Raw genomic sequence first — 20,513 nt, forward strand, 5'->3', positions numbered from 1 at the left:
TTTTAATCTCGTAGACTAAATTGACACTTGCAAAATGTCAAACTTTCTAATAATTTTGCTAGCTCTGTGGTGCAGTGTTGTACTTACGATACCGGTTCGTTGAATCGTAACTTTTTACAATAAGTCATCCTGAAATAATGGGCTTATCCTTGATGATTGCGCATGGCTTTGCGTGGTCAGATATCCCTGGCAGTTTGTAGCACGTCGTACAGCCATGTGTACGTACGTGAATTTTAAATATAAAACTTTGAATGAATATTAAATTCGTCTATTATAGATAAAAAGTTACGATTCAACGAACCGGTATCGTAAGTACAACACTGCACCACAGAGCTAGCAAAATTATTAGAAAGTTTGACATTTTGCAAGTGTCAATTTAGTCTACGAGATTAAAAAACAGACTATAAACACCACACAGTGGACATGTACAAACCCAGCTTAGAACTATTTAATTTAACAAAACAGCAAAGCATTTTAACATTTGAAATTACAATAATCGTTATTACAATTGTATGAATCTCATTATACATTGCTCGAAGCAAACCCGAGGTCAAGCTACAAAGAAAATAATACATAGTGAACAGAGCGATTTTATGCGAATAAAAACAAACGAAGCTAGAATATTACGTAGTTAGAAAATACGGAATGTTATTTTAGTGTTCGGTTAACTGTTATTGTTTTGAGGATAAAATATAGGCAAGATTTAATTTATAACTGTTTTTGTAAGCTGACTTTGAATTTCAATGCCTATAAATAAAAGTAGACTATTACTTCTGAAAACCAATAAAAATTCCAGCCTTAATAGTTTTGATCCTTCAAGAAAACTTAGTTCAGCAAAAGAAGCAAAAATCTGTCCGCCATTGTCAAAAGGCTCATAAATCATACATCTGAACAGTACCTATACAAGGCCTTTATACCAGTCATTTAAATCAATATGAATATAATATGTTGAGACAATAGCGCCTATTATATGCTATTTATTCATGTTCGGAGGGCTTCATTAATAACTAATGGAATTTATACAGCCAATTAATGCGTTCGGCTCAATTTCCAAACTTCTTAGACGCAAACCTTCTTCGAATTATAACCGTAAAATGTATATAGATTAAACAAAATACCGAATTCAATAAACCTTATGGCGTTTCATTTCGTCGAGTGCTATAACTTATAACGGAGAAATGTTACGACCAATTACTTACCGCGTATTGGATGTTTTAGACAAATTAATACGAATATATGTATTGCATGTTTTACACGTGAAAAGAAAGGTTGACATTACGTTCAAAGGGAATAAATTGAAGTCTTATTCTGCCGTTTTTGAGGGCTCTGAATTGGAAAAGTGAGTTTGGTTCAAAGCAACTGAACCCGGCCGCGGCGCGGATCACACGAATTGACTGACTGTATAACCGCATGATATCTGTGTGGTCACAACCAGAGAACTGTTCTAACTACATATAAGTCTCTAAAACGAACTGCAGTTATGAGTACCTATGCAGATCACTAACGTAAATCACGTACACGAGTTTGTTAGGTAAAATTATTATTTCATTGACGCAACGATCGTTGCTTATGAATAGAACGAGGAAAATTTAAAACAATAATATAAATTATTTTATAACTAATTAGCGTTAATCTGTGTCAATGATGTAGTTTGATCGGTTATGTATTCCAATTTATTTAATTGTTATTTCATATATGTATTTGCTTTTATCGAATTGTTTGTTGCTACGAGCTGAAAATTGTTAGTAAACAATTTGTAGTATAATCCTCTATTTTAATAAGTATAATATTTTATTTTAATGTACCGAATATAAATTACAATTAGGTATGGTTTAAGAAACCTGTCGGTATTAAGGATTTTCCGCTTACGATATAAAAATAAACTATAACAAGCGACATATAGGTGGTGGTAAATTCTAAACGGCCTTAACCTTTGGTCCGCATCAGGGTGGCGTAATGTTATCTCTTCAAACAAGAGCCTAATTCGTAATTAAAAAATAATTTCCCTTTTAATTAAAGTGATCTACTTAAAACAGATGTGAGAATTAAACCCCTGAGTGTGTGTACCCTTATTAAGTAACGAGATTTGAGATTTCGTAATTACTGGGATTATTTCATTGTTGGTTCAGGCCCGAGCATATTAGTAGGCGAAGTTATGTTTGAGAATGGGAAGTATGTGAACTTTGAACTTACATACTGAAAATTGTATAGTAATGGTTCACAGTAATTTTGACAGAACACATAGAAATCTATAATATAAAAATGAATCGCAAAATGTGTTGGTAAGCGCATAACTCAACAACGGCTGGCTGGACCAATTTGGCCAATTCTTTTTTTGTTGTGTTTGTTATTGTCAGGAGAAGGTTCTTATGAAAAAAAAAATAGTAGAGAAGTCAGTTGACGGGAGCGAAGCCGCGGGCAAAAGCTAGTGTTTCTATAAATATATATTTAAAGGTTCAAAAATAAAGCCTTAAAAGCCAACGATAATACACACCAATTAAGATCCTAAACACTTCTCAATATGGTGCTTATTACACTGTTAAACTTTCAACGCGTTCTCAAGAAAGCTGTAAAGCAATTTTTACTTAATCTTAATTGAACCTTACCATAATTAAGTCGAGCATTTCGTCGGCCATTTTTCTTATTTAACTAAGTACTAGTTAAAAGGGGAGACGGGTGATTAAATGATTAAGATTACATTTTAATTATGAGAAACTAAATGGCGTCTTTCGTGAAAGTTGTTTCGAGAAAATGAAACGATTTCAGCTTAGATTAGAATGGCACTGAAAAATAACTAAAATGGACTTCGAGAAAGATTTGTTTAATCCTAAAACTTAGCTGGTTATTTAACGAAATAATTTTGATTGCAATTTAGCATAGATTTTGGAAAAAAGGCTACCTAGGTCTTAATTGGGTCACGTGTTCATCTTGTAATTTAAACGAGCAAGCGCTAAAAGGTCAAGCCGCTACATTTTTGCTTGAGAAGCGAAGCCATCGCTCTCGACTCTTGGCTGAAGCGCTTCAAATGCAAATTATATTATCTAGTGTACCTTATATAAAATACTAGGTTCTATCCGCGGTTTTAGTTGAGTCCCTTACGAATTATTCCCATCACGCAGATAAAAAGCATAGCCTATGTCCGTCTCCAAAGTACCACCTATCTCTGTGCCAAATGTCATTTCTATCAGTTCAGCCATTTCAGCGAAATTGCGTAACGCACACACACACCCAGTTTCTTTAGCCACCTATCTCTGCTCCTAATTTCATTTAAATCGGTTCAGCCGTCATAACGTGATAGCATAATACACAAACAGATATACTTTCGCATTTATAATACAAGCTAGGATAGATACGAGTTAGAAGCTGCGATAACAAACGCCCCACTTCCCAGTTTGTTTTCCGCTCCACATGCTATATCGCATTGGTTTGCTTAAGTTCAGCAAGTTGGTATACAGCGCTGCACTCTGAGGTCGCCTATCTCGGCGGGTTACCTCAATAAATCTCAAAACTGCACGAGAGTTGGAACACACGCTTCCACGAATCCAGTCACTAGTTATTCTAATCGTATTTTATAAAATACATACATTTTATTAAAAACAAATGGTAGGTTCGCAAATATGCTGAAAGAGTCATGTTAGGTATTGTTTTTTAAGCTTAGGTTTTTAATTTGGTATGACATTTTTTTTAGGTTAAATTATTTGTCTGCTTCTCAAGTTACGATTTGTACAGAAAATTATTAAATACCTAGTTGTACATAAAAATTTAACCACACGAAGTCAGGGCGGTCAGCTAGTCAGAAATAAAATAAAAGTAAAGCTAAAGTATAACCGCAAATACAGACAGTATGTAGTGCAAGTCAATAATTTCACACCTACCTAATTAATTGGTCACAGAGATAATATTAAAATATGGGACGCCCACACATTAAGATAAAGTTGTTTACATGCAGAAATTCGAATTTCATTTTATGAGCGAAATATTATGCGGCATGTATCTTTGCCAGCTTTAGAAAGCAAGGATAAAAGATAAAAGGAAACAAGTCTTTCCTGTATATAGTTGTGGAAAGAAGGGGAATAAAGTCTTTGTTTTGTGTCACTGTAAAATGCGAGACCAACGTTTGGATATACTGACTGAATTGAACAATTTGTGTGGTCAAAGATGAGGAAGAGTAAATGGTGAGGATCTACCGCACATTAAAAAGTATCCGTATAATTATAACTCCAATAATACACACCAAGCAGAACATAACAGTCACAATATTTCCATATGGATAAAGTACTGTTTTCAATCGACGCCGACCTCTGAACTAATTAATCGGTTCGACCAGTTAAATTCAATTAAACTCTGATAACCGGCGATCGGATTCGATACAGATTTCGATAGCTTATTATATTCGATTTTGATGATATAGCAGCAATATGACTTTGTATTATCGATAGCTGAACTGATTTCGTATTTTATGAGGTTTTGTTATCAAACGATCTATTTGCGGTATGGAAACGGCCATCCGAGGATCATATTGATTACATTTAGGGGAACGTTGATCCGCCATTGGAGTACTCAAATGTTGCCAACCCAATGAGTTCAGGCGTACTGGCATAAATAAGTAAGCTTTGCCTTATTTTGCTGGTTCGAATAAAGATACTCTACGACAATTCTCTAATTCTGCTAAGCCTGTACTTCAGTTAGGAGCGTTTTTATTCTACGTGACTCATTGAAGCTTTTATTCAAGAACGATGTCCTAAGATTATTTTAGCCTGACAGCTTAAAAATAGTCCTAGCACCACAACCATCTTTTATTTCAACTAGGTATTATAAATATACCAATCATTAGCTAGATAAATGGTCTATCTATCTATTCATTTCAGATTAGAGGAATGCGGTTTTTTCTGTTTAACAAGAGCTCTTGACAACACCGCTCGTCATATGACCAAAGCCTTATCACATTGAGTGTTAGCCGCTGAAAGCTTTCCCGTTATTGTATAATATAGTGGTAATAAAAATACATGTACTGTAATGGAATGTGTAATGGACATTCCATATTTATGTACTGTATATAGAGGCTAACCTTTCCATTGGGATTTGGCTTTCAGTGTCACTATGTATAATTAAGTACCAAGTTAGTGTACTAACAAAGTACTAAATATACTCTGTTAATGAATAGGTATGCACATCAGGTAAATAACATTACACGTGTAACTCATAAAATTACTTCATCAACTGCAACGTGAGCTTCAAAAGGGACATTTGTAATCATGTCCAATATTAAGACATTTACATGTATTACATGCGCAAGCGACTCCATTAGATGGTACATCGTAAAGCAATCAATATTATAGACAAGATATGTTTGTGCAGCGCACATAAAAACCTGTATTCATTACAATGTTTTAGATATTAACATCCCTAATGGCAAATCAGTTTTATACGGTAAATCAACTTGCTACGTCTTTCAATACAACCGTTTACACAATTGGCAACGTGCCTGGTTTTACGTCACAATATTTCATGCTTCATCTACTGTGTAGGATAGGGATCAAGATAATTCTGTGTACGAAACTGAGTAAAATTGCTGACTCAAAATAAAAGTAAAAAGACCAAGTTTAAAATTCAAAAAGTTAAAGCCTTTTAAACAATTTGAGCCGTGAAAATGCGGGCAGAGGAGCCGGGTTAATATCAGCGAGTCAACGTCTGAGCAAGAATAACAATATTAATATAAAGTTGGGGATGTATGAGCTTGTCTCCGGTCGAAACATTGCGAACTCGCATATGACGGCCGGATTAAACAGCTACGATCGAAGTTGTACCACTGTGCAGACGAAACTTGCTCGCAATGAATATTCAACGCCAGTTTTAAACTGTATTCCACCGTATTCTGTTTCAGTCCACTTTCAGCATTCGATTTTTCAACAATGAATTGTTATGGGAACGTTTCAGTAAATTAAATTGATCAGTCTTACTTATAAACTAATAAGTTATACTTAAGGGGTGTTTAAGAAAAAATCTTACTTATAAACGTGGCTGAAATAAATCATTTTCTTAGCAATGTCTTAAATGAGCTGTCAAATTAAGTAGCCTCACACCCTTGTTTAACCCGCTAATTAGCAAAATGGCTGGATTCTTACCAGCTGATTTTTCATTTCCGGTTTATTGACAGCTCAACTTTTTAATTTTATATTTTACGGATGCCATTGTTGCCATTCCACAACGTTTTCATGACAAATATTTTTTTAAGCTACCAACATTCCGGTAGTGTTGAGAAATTAGTATGTTTTTATGTCATTATCTGTTCATTACTTAAGACATGCTTAAGCAACGTTTATAGGTCAAAATAATGTAATCACTACTTAAGGCTTTAAGTAGTAATTAGTTAAAACAATGATTAGAAGATGATTTGTTGATTTTTATAAGTAAGGCTGTATTTTTTTATGTTGCAGTGTTATTGGATAAATATTTTTATTTTCAAAATTGTTTTTTTTTTTCGTTTAAGCGTATTCTGCTTTATGGACATGAAAAATATTCCAGTCCATTACATAATTTAATTTGGTGTGCAAATATTTTCATGAATATTCATGGTCTGTGTGTGGCCTCTCTCGCTAGCTTTGTAATTTTAGTCTAGCCTCATATAATATTTCCATAGCTGACTATTGGAGCTTAAACTTATGTGTAATTAATATATGGAATAAAATGAATTGCTATTTACCTGAGAATTAAAATCTGACCAACTACTGTCACTTATTTAGACCATCAATATGCTTAATCTTGAAAATAGTGTAGGAGCGCAGAATCATAATCATTGTCTGTCATACTCGTGGAAAGATCTCGAAGCTCCAAACAAGAGAAAAACAATTTATTAAATAAACGCAAAGTAATCATGAAAGTTTTACCTGATGAAGTGTAGATATCTCGAATGTCAGGGAGAGTTATTGTGTTACCGGGATCATGTTATACAACAACAGTATTCATTTCTATCATTCATCTCAAGAAATGATAGGAGATAGACTTATCTTAGAATCGATTCTATCTACAAGTGTTTTACTCAAATCTGTGGCATACTGTTGAGGTGTTCCCTCTGGTTTCCAATCAGATCCTGGATCCGACGAATTTGGGAAGTATGGGTAGCTCCTCAAAATCAAACTACCTAAATACATTTCTTCAAATCGGTTGGTAAATGACGTAGGTAAATCGGGTACAATCGTAGCCACAGGCAACTTCTTCGAATGTCTTGAAAAATGGAACGTTCCTATGGTTGTCTTTTCAGTTTTTTCATTGAGACGTAGCCAAGCTTAGCCGAGCTCTGCTTCCAGCATATGAATTCACATCTAAAGTCATATGTAATACCATATTTCCAACATCGCACTAAGCAATAAGGTAGCATGATGTATAGCATATGGCGCGGATAACATTAGCACGTTGTGTAAACGCTTGTCGCACATGAATAACAGACCACTACATCATGTGATTATGTTCTGCGCCTCGACTGTAAACATCGCCACAGCGCAGACGTACATACAACCATGAGGACTACAGTCTACGAATAATGTTTTGAATTCAGAACTACGCCCTTGAATCTGGTTTGTACCGAACCTACATAACATTCAAGCATTAATGGTCTTATTCGAAATTATTTGTGGTCCTTATGGTGACACGACTAGGCAAAAAGCCAGAAAAGCCTTCTCGCCTATTGAGTTCACTCTCCTATCTACACAATCTTAACAGATTTATAACTTTACGCTAAATACAACTTACGTTTTAAGGAGCGGCTGGGCGGCGCGGTCTTTTGCGCAAGATACTCAAGTGAGGATCCTGCATCAACCTGCGAACAAGGAAATCACCATGAAGATTGACAATAGAGGCCCGATTTCAAAATACGGGAGATGTTAAAATTACAATTGTGAAAATGTGTTTGTTTTTATTTCCATTTGCTGGTTTGTTGTTACCGCTGATCTTACGACATTCGGCATTCAAAGCTCCCTCAAAATGCGTGCGATCAAGTCATAGGAGAAAGGACAAGAAATGAAGAAACAAGATTATCAGCATGATCAGATCTACTATTCCTACATTTCAAACTAACACAATACAGCGCACAACACAACAATATATGGTTATTAGACAGCTGTGACGCGCAAAACGGCAATTAAACGTAAGTGGGTATTAATTATATATTTAATGTGTAATTCACGTGATGTCTATCCGCATACCCGTATGTCAGCTAGATAGGTATCATGCTGGCCTTAGCATACCTGATGTTGTACCATGATACCTGATTCTATCGCCGGTACTTCCGTTGCAGTTGCATTTTAGTTGTTTAGCGAAATTTCTAGGGATGGTCGTATATCAACTCAAAAAGAAACTACATACGTTATTGAGGTCGAGGTCATACATACATATATTTGTCGTAAGGCATTAATCAAGTCACAAACTTTAAAAAAAAATTATACGGGCTAAAATGTGTTGGAAAAATTCATAGTACAGAAGATTGGCATAACAGAGGGATTAAACACCTTTTTTGAAGAATCGCTTAAAATAGAAAAGTAATTTACATTTTCCCCACGCCTGTGGAGGCGTCAAAAGTAAAATTTAATTGTATTATTTCCAAGAAAATAAAGGAAAAATGGCTACCTACGGTTTGATCACGCCTTCTGACATTTTAAATGTTATTAGTATTACCTATTGATTTTCAAATGCGATTGAAATACCTCTTGTTTCTATGTTTTAATTCTCATGTCCAAAATTTTCTCAGGCTCTTTAACAACGATTGACAAACAAATAATAACGAACGCTTTAAGCTTGCCGACAAATGTCAGATTTCCTTAAACGGCTGATCTTAAATATTTGTTAGACACTAATAAGCGTTAGTAGACGCCTGAAAAGGACAGACCTAGATACTACTTCGTTCAACCATAAGCAATGTTTTTTGCCCTCCACGTTTCTAATAAACTACTCGCAAAAGCTGTTCATTTCAATTAAATATCGAAAAACCAAGTTATTTCAGTATGTATGTCATGAGTATTTTTAAATAAATTGCTCGACCGAGTTTTCAGCAACACAGTAATTAATTAAGGAACTTCACAAATTATTTTAATTAAAACTTCACAGGTTGGTGAGCCCGATTTGGGCTGCTTATCTTCGAGGCCAATGAACGATCTGCTTGGCAATACATGAACTATATAAGTTACATACGTCACCTCTTGTTATTAGATTTCCTTCACATCAATACGGGGTGAAGCTTTTACGGAGAAAACCAATAAGCGACCTTACTTCAGATAAGGGCTGCCGTAAATGTCGCTATGCCACCGCCCGGCACGTTTTGCCCAAAGTATAAATAATATTGTTATTATGACTAACGTGCAAAAGGTAATAACATTTATAGCTATATAAGTATGTACCAGCTTCGGGAAACTTCTCATTATATGAAAAGTGGCTTTTATTAAGAAATACACGTCTGGTAGCATTAAGTGATGTATTAGTTTTATGAGCAGCCTTTATTAGACTCTGAAGTTACAATTTAGCAGTCTGAGCGAAAGAAAGTCCATTTAGGAGTATAACGGAGAAAAATACATCGACTTATGAAAGACCAGTTATAAAGGCGTCTCATTTGCATTACTTTTACCTCCCTCCCAGTAAAATCGATCCACCGATATAGGTAAACGAGCCTCTTTTAATCCACTGGGAGTCGGAACCAACAAACCCCTGCTCTAGAGCCGACCACATACTTTCTAAATGCCTTGCCGTTGGAGCACTTTACTTCTCCATGGGGGAAAAAATAGGATCCATTTTTTGTGTCTAACAGGAAAATAGAATCGACTTTTTGGACTGTAGCATAAACATACTTATGGCCTTCAAAACCTGATTACCTATATTATTGTTAGATCCTTCCCTATGAATAGACGTCATAAAATAATCCAAATTTGAATAACCGGTTACAAGGCCACCAGGTACACCATGTTTCAAAGTGTCACCCGCTTAATGTTTGGTCGTGCAAGGGAAAATGTTGATGCATGTTGTTACTTCCCTCCAGGGAAATTGTGGCTGAAAGGTACAATGTCTGGTACAAAGGTTTAACGCGACCTCCCACATGTTGACCGATCGCTTGTCTACGCAGTTCACGCACAGAAGCAACTTAAAACGACCTCTCCGGATAAACATCGGTGACGCAAACCACGTGTAGACGATTTAAATTGTATGCACACTGCACACGACGCAGAGATGCGAATGAATACATAAAGGACGCTATTTTTCTTACTTAGAAAGTCGCAACAGGTAGTACGTGTTTCTATTGTATACTTCACAAAGTGAACTCCTTTTGAACCTCCCAAAAGCTACTTGTTTATGAAAACCGGCTTGGACACATTTACGACATTAACCGAGGAGATTAGGTTAAAATAACGACTTTGACAAATGCCTAAGAACTTCCCTTGGTCTATGAAATTCTGCTTTACGTACATTAAGCGTATATCAACTCAGTTCCGTAATTTGAAATGTCAAACTCCCGACAAATGTTCATTACAGTGATGATTAATTGTTCTAGAACTTGATGTTTTAGAATTTGGGATGTTTAAACAAACGTCAAACGGATATTAATCTGAAAAGGGATTAGGAACACACTTCGAGTGAAAATAATTTGCGGATAAGGACTTCACAAAGATTAATGAGAACCCAAAAAGGATTAAATAATTCGATTTAGAAACTGTGGAGGAGGAAGACAAAGTTTTAGGTCTTAATGTGATTAACCCAGTTTTCGTATTCAATCTCTTTTGAATCGTTAATTCATTAATAATGTCATCGAACTTACCAAATCCGTGTAGTCAATAACAGAGGTAGGTCTGGCTGTTACTCAATTGGTCTTGAGGTCCGCAAATAAACATGGATATGGTATCGATGGCAAACAATCAAAGAATTATCAAGCCATAGTGGGCGCGTACTGGCAGCACAACTGCGCAACATGCGCCGACGCCGGCATTTATCAACGGCCGGCCGTATGCACTGCATCGCGTAGATAACGATACTCAATACTCTATGAATATGCATTACGATAGATATTATTAGGTCATCTGTTAGAATACTCTGTTATATTGTAGGAAACGCTAGCAGATTCACGTGCCTAGTTTTATTACATAACATGACATTTCTTTCAATAGGAAAGTGAATACATTCACATAAACATTTCAACATTTAGCCCTATTTATTCAACAAAATAGTTTCTGCAAGAACTTAGAACAATATAAGACTACTTGATTAGACCACACAAAAACTTGCGGAAAAAATCCGCACAGACGGCCACCGACTACACAAAGAGCAGAAAACATTCCTGGCGCCAAAACCATTTCGAACGGATTTACTCAACTATGGTTGAACATCAATAAATACCCGAATTTACAAAATACCTGTGATGATAACATTACTAAAAACAATAAGGTACAGTATAGACATTAATAAAATTCGCAAGGGTAAATAGCGAACTGAAACAAATCCCCGAAGGGTGAGCGCCCCAAATAAGTAATAACGACGAGTTACAGTGAGCACTGGTCTTAATTCAATATGAATAATGAATTAAAGCGAAGGCCGGCGCCACTACATTGTGTTGTGTACCTTACGATAGTGGCCTGTATTTACCATAGCATTGTTCAAAGGACACTTAATAAGGACGAATTCCAACACTAAGTAGTTTTTATTGAATTCTTGCATGGTAGATCTTCACACGAGTAATTGTTCATATATCAAACGTTGCTACTGACCGTGATAATGATATCCGAGAATTTTGAATTGAAACCCTTGAAATGGATACTTAGCAATTTCTTGCCGAAAACAGTTCCTAGAAAACGAAGGCACAAAGAAATATTTTCCTTAGAAAAGGGCACACAAGAAACCATATTTTGCAGCTTTGTTTGTTTCGTAAGTAAAACTGTGAGTATGTTGTCAGTAAAACTCCCAAGGACAGTCGTATTAATTATGTAGTCAAATTCCGTCAAACTTCGCGCTGGGACCGCTTCCAAAGACAACCGCAATCTCGCACTCCTAGGGATGCGGAGGGACCTTCGTTATATCATTTGGGTAAAAGTTTATTACGTAGCGCCCAGACGAAAAACTTTACGTAAAACAAATAAAGTAGTTTGCAGCTAAGATTTTTGGTTACATACTGCATTTTCGGGATTGTTTCAAATCGAGTCATGTAAATCAACAGCTATCAATATGTTTATCACACACGATGAACCCATCACGCTTCACAAACAAAAAGGAGATCCTAAAAATAAGTTCGTACAAGTTTTTAATTAACCACATATCAGAGCCGAAGTTATTGTATGTATATTCGTTGACAATGAGTATTCGGAATTCAGAGGACGGTACGATTCCGGTCAATCGTGTTCGTACATGAATTATGTATGTACACAGCACAGTGCAATCAGTGGCGTCGGTAACGACAAATTACTCCACGTATATCGGGACAATGGTATCGGCCGGTATCGCTAATGTATAATGTAAGTAACAGCCGCCCGCTGATAATAATGTGCATCACTGTTGATTTAGTCCCACCAATAATTTTATATACATACGATAAAAGTTCGTTATTCATGATTCATAGCAACAAGGATCAAATGTGTCTAAAAAGCACCTCTTTTCGAAATGTATTTGGTGTATTTCCAAAACTTGCATTTGGCGTGGCATTCGATATAGTATATATTCAAAAAAAGGAACTGAAACCACTGAATTCTTGAATACTGCCAGAGATTATCAGATTGGTCAATTCGGTCGATAATAAGTTGTCGTATAAATGAAAGAATAGACGCATTTTTAAAAAAATCTACCCAATTTTAATAGGTGTTCTCCAAGGAAACATTTAATATAATAATATAATAAATTTCTTTATTCGAGTAACCAAGACTCAATAACGTTAGTATAACTTAAAACTATGTTAGTAACATTACATTACGGCCACCATTATTAAGGCCACCTCACATAATCCATATAAATTAAAGTTCATTAGGAATATGTGGAGCGTTGTCTTCACAATTAAGTTTTATTATAATTGCAGGCATTTCCCAAACCCTGCCGCTATGTTATCTGCATTAAACGCCTTCTCGAGGTTAAGTACTCTTCATAACGTGACTGAAATATCAGAATAAACTAAATTCAAGCACTTTAACGACACCGTTTATTGAAGGAATGTGATTTACCAAATCCATTATTTAATTAATACTGCTCGCGTTGTATTGAAATAATTGATTTACCTACCAGGGAACCACGTCAGAATGCTGCTGGCCAACGTTTTGGGGATAGGAATGTTATTTTCGAAGTGGGTCGTGGTGTGGCGATGCAAACAAACGGGAATATAGAGCAAAAACATGTTATATGTCAAAATGTTTGACGTATTGGTATGGGTGTATCGTGTGTGTGCAAAAGTAATGAATTTATTAAACGTTCGTGTCACTGCGTTGGCTAGCATAGCATGTTTTAGTACCTTTTGTAAATACATGGAATTGTGAATATTTGATCAAATATAAATTCCCTGTTGGATTTCACAATTTGTGAGTGTAATTTAGCGTTGAAACAAACGGCAATAGAAATATTTTCAGGCCTCGAAATTGCTGTTCTTTATTAATTATTTTTTTTGTTTCATGTGACATTGGCATTATTTTTTGACACAAAAGAACCTTAATTCCCTACACGCATTAGGATCTGAAAAAATAAAATACAATTCTAAAACAAAACAATTTTGCCGGTAGCACTGTGAACCCTTCATAATCCATAGGCGTCTGCCGTGATCTCTTTAATCCGAATAGCCATTATCACAGTCAATGTTTACACGAGCGACTGTATGAAATGAATACTCTATCACGCAGCGGTTTTGAGAGAGGTCCACCTTTTTAGGTTTTTTAGTATTACGCTTTATCTGGGCCGTGTACTGAGATTAAATATTTTCCAAATATAGTTATCGGCACGAATCTTGAGCTCTAACCTTCACCTGCGCAGAAGTAATTTATTGGGTCCCTTTTGTGGTATAAAGTGAGGCGCGGGGGCGGGCTAAAGCGGTGATTGGCCCGCAGTGCATCGCGTCGTAGCCGTCACTCGGGATTGGTTATTTGCTAATAAATCACTTCTGCGCAGATGTTGGTCAGAGAGCTCAAGATTCGTGCCGATAACTATACGTTGGCAAATAACAGGCCCTTGCAACAAGGTGGTGCATGTAATAACTTCCATTAAAATCCTACGTTACAGCATATTTTCCATTCGAATTTAGAACTGTACGAATTTAAGTTTATTCTTGACACTGAGAGGATTCTCCAAAAAAATATCAAGCGCATTGACTCCTGGCACCAACTTCCTTTGATCCAAAACAGATCAAAGATATATTTAGAACAACACTCCAGAAGGCAGGAGTTCAAAAGCGTCGTCAGATAAAAATAGCGGCGACAGATGGCGCTAAATGGGCAGGTGCGCGCGCGCCGGTCGTGTCAAGGCTCATCTTTTTATGGTCAAGGTTGTCCCCATAGATGTTTTATGAACGTTTATTTGACTCAATTAGTACGACTGTTGTATTTGTAATAATTATCGTTGTAAATAGTCCACATAATTACCGCTCTGACACATGATACTGCTTAATTGGGAAGTTTGATTAATTAGTTTTAATTGTGTACATTCTGTTCTTGTATTAGTGAACGTCGTATTGTATTGATAGTTCCAATTGTTTGACGTGAATTTAATAGATTTCCCAGCTAAGCATCAATTTCAGGGGGATAAATGAAGCCCGACAAATTAATAATATATCTACCGTACCGCCCTCAGTACGAAAAAGAAAAACTATTCATTTATATAATCTGCATAGAAACTGCGAAACGTGGATCTCAGCGGAAGTCTTTGAATAAAAGACCGCTGACGACTTCCCGCAGTAATGACACGAATTCGCTATTAACAAAAATTATGAAAGACATCAAAGAGAACGAAAAGATGTAGGTATTATTGCAGCGGGGTTATCAAGAACTCTATTAACTGATTAAAAAGTACAAAAACACAACAGCTTCGTGAAGTTAATTAGATAAGTTTTTATCTAGGAAAGTTCAGTCAAAACGCTAGCGTAAAAGGAAAAATGCTAAGGAATTCAGAAAGCTAACGTATCTACGACCCTTCACTTTAAAGATAAGTCTACGTCAAGCGGCTAAAACAAGACAGTCACGATATAAGTGCATCAATGACGTCATCCAGTCCGCACTGCTGCAAGTAGGTACGTAAGTACTAGTTGTCACAAATACAAGTATGACAAGTCTACTAGTGTCGCATTCAAGTGAAACAGGTCGCGAGCCATTTGCCTGACTCCTTCCTTGCTGTCTTCATTCTTGCTCTTTTTGTTTCTCTCAAATCCGCATCGAAGTGTAATAAAATACTTACTTACTGGACGGCAAGTTTGGCAACAATTATGAGAAAGCTACAAATGATCTACACAATGTTTGCAATTCAGAAACACATATGCTACATCGTAACATAACACTGCAGCAATTAAGTGCATCTCAGATCCACTACATTGTTCTAACTAAGAACATCGAACGACATTGTTTGAAGAGCCATAAAATTCCCGTTGAGAAAGGACAGCAAAGTCCAAATAATGTTCTACTCAAGATGGAAAATTTCGAAAGCTTTATCATGAGGGCTATTAAAATAAAGCTTCTAAAAATTGGCTTGTCCCAGACGAGACAACTTATGAAGATCAAGGTGCTCGTTGATAAATGGGACAACATTAATCAGGGCACTGAAATATATTCGAGCATAACAGCTTTATACTATGACGCGTAGGGAAATAGAGCCAGTTAATGGTGCTGCATTTGAATATTTGATTTCGCACACAGAGCTCGTTAAATTTACAGTATCTACTAATTTTCTATTAACATAGGTATTATTATAGCGCAATGATCTCCGTTATCCTCATAAAGGTAGAGTGTATGGGTCTGTTTACTTGTGATGAATACTTTTGAAATAAAAATCTATCCATTAATAAATCGAACTTTCACAGCTGTATAGTTGTTCTTAAACCTAATGTTGTTGCCCAATCAGATGTCTCTTATTTTTTCGGACACTTGACAAATTGGACCAATTACGTAGTAACTATTTTTACTTTATTATCACATTTCATTCTACGAGAATATCTAATTTATCAAATCTAGACCAATCAGCCCTTGTTAAGTTACAAAGGACTCCTCCCCAATTGTAATAACATTGTGTTTAGAATAAATAATTTAAGTACCTACACCTAAATCCACGTGCCATTACAAAATTGTACTTTCAAAAATAACGTTAATCCGCTCCTAATTGGATGCTTGAAGACGATTCGGCAAATTCGCCTTTTAGCTTTGCAAAGCAGCCTTAAGGAAAATTGGCACATTCATTTAAAATTCAAATTAAATGCATTAAATCAAAACATATTTATTCCAATTAACAGAACAGGTGAACAGGTGAAATTAATAATATTAAATGTGGAAATGACGCAGATTCAACAGAAATAAAAATCTAGGAAATTAAGCCACAATGCATGTGGAGTCACAATTTCCCGTTGTGTAAAAAAAATTTTTGTAATTTTCTCCAGTTGTTGATTGATTAAAACAAATAAGTATATCAGACAGCCATTACTAACATTGTTTTAGTAGGTTAGATTTTTCTCGGTTTGCTCTTTCAATCATAGGAAATGACGGCAAGAAAATAAAGCGTCTGTCATAATTTATTCTCGGCTTATAAGCAACAAAACTGGCCTCGTACATTAAACGATTTACTGGGATCGAATGTGCCATTACACATAATGTTGCCGGTTTATGTACAGAAAAGGCCGATAAAAAGCATTTCTGTCACTTTCATCACACACACATTTGCCAAAGAAAAAAGGGATGGATATAAATCTATTTCGAGACAGCTTTGATAATGTTTTGATGGACTGAAATGAAGGAAAATTAAATTTAATAGGGAATTCCAGTAAATAACCATCTTCTGTTGAAGATTAACAAGTATAAATAAAGGTCGTTATCAGAATTGTGAAGGGTTCGTAGCGAAAGTAAGTTGTTTTTACTTCATTACGCAAACGTCAAATAAAAATCAGTTTTCTGGAAGAATTTGTGATGAAAAGTCGTAGACTATAGGTACGCACTTTGACGCTCGCTTCGTTAATTTTACTCGCCATGAAGTACTTTCGTCTGCTCGGAGTAGTAATAAAGACTTTATTTGATTATAATTTGATCATTATTAAATCATCGCCGATGCAAACCCGTTAGTGACGCTATACTCAACTATTAAAATAAAATTAAAACCTCGTTAAGGTGTACTAAACACAGTCGATCACATACCTGAGTACCTAATTATTATTGCAGATTAAATAAATATAGAGGCCTTTAAATAAAAAAATATTTTAGGTAAGGTAGATAGTAGGTAAGTACATCTCTCGGCAGGATGTATCGTACTCCACTCAAAAATAACGTTATCGCAAAACATAATGTAATGCAACAAGTGAGTGTATGAAACAATTGCTCTTATCTGCCGGTCATTATCGAAGGAAGTGATAGATAAATATTTTGTACAAGCAACCGTTACTAAAATACGCGTGATTTATTGTTATTCAGATATTTACGGCGCTTCAGACTTCGGGAAAATTTTCAATGAACAGAATAATGTTTTGTTCTTATTGATTGTGGGCTTCATTCTGAATGCTATGTTCAGTTCAAAAAACGCGGACTAGTACTTATTATAAATATTCCGTAAAATATTGGAACTCATCTAACAGCGCTATAAACTAACTCTCAACAAAGTTCCCGGTCTTCGTTAAAGCATTATCACGAAGACCTTTTGTGGGCCAGTCATGTCTAATCCGGATTTCAGAAGCGTGTCACGAGGATTATACGTTCGCCATAGAGCATAGCTAGGTATAGACAGGGCACGCTTTGCTAAGACAATAAACACACGTCTCAGGCACGCCCACGAATGACGTCTACAGGGAAAACGGCAAGTTTCCCGCCCTAAACAAACTTGGAAAGCTGTTCATACATCAGAAGCGCAGAAACGAGGTAACTGCTACTTGGGAAATATGTTTTTAAAAGACATTGAAGGCAACGGAAACAAAAAGAAGAATGCCTTTTTCCTGCTTCCACAATCGTAGACTGGATTGTTCCGTTATTTTTGGATTGTAATGACCCAGCACATTGTTTCAAAAAGGAAATATGTACTTCAATTTTTTTTTTGGAAGGCTAAGAATCAATTCCGTTAGCAGATAATATCCCGTTTCAATCATAAAACTATAACAATTCGATTTGTTTGGCCACTCCTTACAAGTGTGCGACTCAAGATATTACGGGATATAAGTGTATCGCCCCTTTCGTCCAACAATCCATCTTCCTCATTCCTTCATATCATGTAGCGAGCCCAGATTTAATAACATCGTAAATGTTATTTCCAATCTCCGTTTACAGTCCAGCTCAGATACAAACGATAAGTGTATTGAGTTTTATGAAGAATTTTATCTTCAAAGTCATTGCTATCTTTGACTTTCAGTATTCAATTAACATTGGGTGCCCGGCACTTTAGAACAGCGAATCCAATCTTCTCAAAAAATATATCAAGCAAAGGGTAGCGGTACAATTTATTACAAAATAATTTTTAACTTTCATTGGTGTAGAATAACAAAGTTTAATTGGGTAGCGCTAATTAACGTGAGGCTGAAGTAAATGTCAAACGGTGCTAGAAAATGAAAGGACTGTGCTGGAAAACTGACTACTACTTGGAAATACCTACGACGTTTTCACACATTCATTACGATGTTCGGAGCATGGATAATTGCATACACGAGTTGTCTTTCAAAGTCAGTATAATCTACTAAATGACATAGATATGAGGATGAAGACTCATGTTTAGTAGCACATGTCATATTAAATAGAACCTTGGAGCAAACTTTTGATGTTACTCTATTTTTCGAGAATCGTGAGTGACACGCCAATGTTACAATGAGTGACGCACGGCCGAATTGTGTCGAGCAGCCCGGAGGTACGCACGCGTTCGTTTTATCTAATCTATGCATTCCAGGAGCACATCTAATGTTAGCGAGGTAAACATTAACAAATGGTTCTTTCTAATATTTCGAATGGATTTGTGTTTCAATGCACACAAATACGGTATTGTTTCATGGTCTGTTCGTCAAACTGTTACCTTTTGATTAAAAAAAAAAATACGAGTAGCTCTAGGAATACTATCTCCTTTAGACTGATACCTACTATGAATGGTTCTAATATTTCCTTGAAAAAACAACACGTGTCCCACATTATGTAAATACTTAAGCCTCCGTCCCATTCAAAATAGAAGAAATCTTAGATTCTTAGATCTTAGATTTTCCTCAATCGTAGATAAATGGAAATATGAGCACGAATAACGCGACAAAGCTGTCTAAAAATATTTTTATACGTCGGTAACAATGTTGTGAACAGATCTAGATATCATCCGAGATAAACCGACAATGGAGAACACTGGACAATCCTTTTATGTATCTTCAGTAGGCGGCAGGACACCTACAGACACAAATTCAACGTTGTCCTTTTATCCAAAATAGAATAGTTATTTTGGTATACCTGTGAGAATTCGACAGTAACCTCCCTATTCATACATAGAAAATAATGAACACAACATTTCACAAAAAATGTGTTGTGACATTCACAACGAAAATAATGAATATGGGGAAAAAAGTGAACGAGAAAAAATACGAATACATTTTTGAATCGGGTACATTAGGGATCTGAAGGGAAGATACGCCGCTACCTCTGTGGCATTGTGCGGGTACAACACAATTGATTGGCGTTTGAATTATAAAACGATTTCTGACGAATCGCGGCTCGCCCTTCATATCGTAATATACTCGAACACGTCACATTGACACATATTAATCGATACTGCGAAATCATTACCTGCTAGAACATGGTAATGTAAAGAAGGAAATGTCTTGAATGGATCTCACTTTATGTTAGTTTTAGATACACGGGCAAAAAGAAGTGATACTGAAGAAGAAATAGAATTCAATAAAATAAATCCATATTATGACTGTGTGTAAACAATCACAGAGAACCAATCCAGTAAAAATCCTCTAGAATCGGTAATAGTATGTGTTCAGTACCATTCATCTTATTATTGGTTCACTCCACTTGTATCAAGATCAGTCCGTATTATCGTACTCCGGTGAACGTCAGACGCGGAGTACTCTCGAACATTACGGCTATGAGCATCAGTTGAGTACAACAGTGACGTCAGCGGTCGTGTGGAGTGTTCTACAGATTGCTTTATCTGTTTTCAGTCCACAGCGCATTCCTTACCAGTACATACACAATGGATATTTTTAATTTTTGAGAACTATTAATAGTAAACCTGTTATTTCCTTTTAATTAAATATAGGTATTCGTTTATAATTTTTCCCAATTAATTGTACGAGAGGTAGAGGAAAATCGAAAGTCAATAATAAATCCATAACCGAAATACGTGGACGTGAGAAACATCACGGCATGGTA

At 35.9% G+C, this 20,513-nt stretch overlaps 1 protein-coding gene across 5 annotated transcripts in view; it reads right to left on the bottom strand.

Annotated features, from left to right (window-relative positions):
- LOC110372886 (beta-arrestin-1) overlaps positions 1–20,513 on the bottom strand; it is a 55,314-nt gene that overhangs the window by 29,820 nt on the left and 4,981 nt on the right. For 3 of the 5 annotated variants that reach the window (XM_021329894.3, XM_021329891.3, XM_021329896.3), the window contains exon 2: positions 7,750–7,816. The gene's annotated coding sequence lies outside the window, so the exon portion shown is untranslated. Of the gene's footprint in view, positions 1–7,749; positions 7,817–10,795; positions 11,000–20,513 lie in introns of those variants that run through there. The other 2 variants (XM_049836473.2, XM_021329893.3) reach the window with 2 other exon arrangements.

This window comes from Helicoverpa armigera, chromosome 3 (genome assembly GCF_030705265.1).
Source record: "Helicoverpa armigera isolate CAAS_96S chromosome 3, ASM3070526v1, whole genome shotgun sequence".
Classification (NCBI taxonomy): Eukaryota; Metazoa; Arthropoda; class Insecta; order Lepidoptera; family Noctuidae; genus Helicoverpa; species Helicoverpa armigera.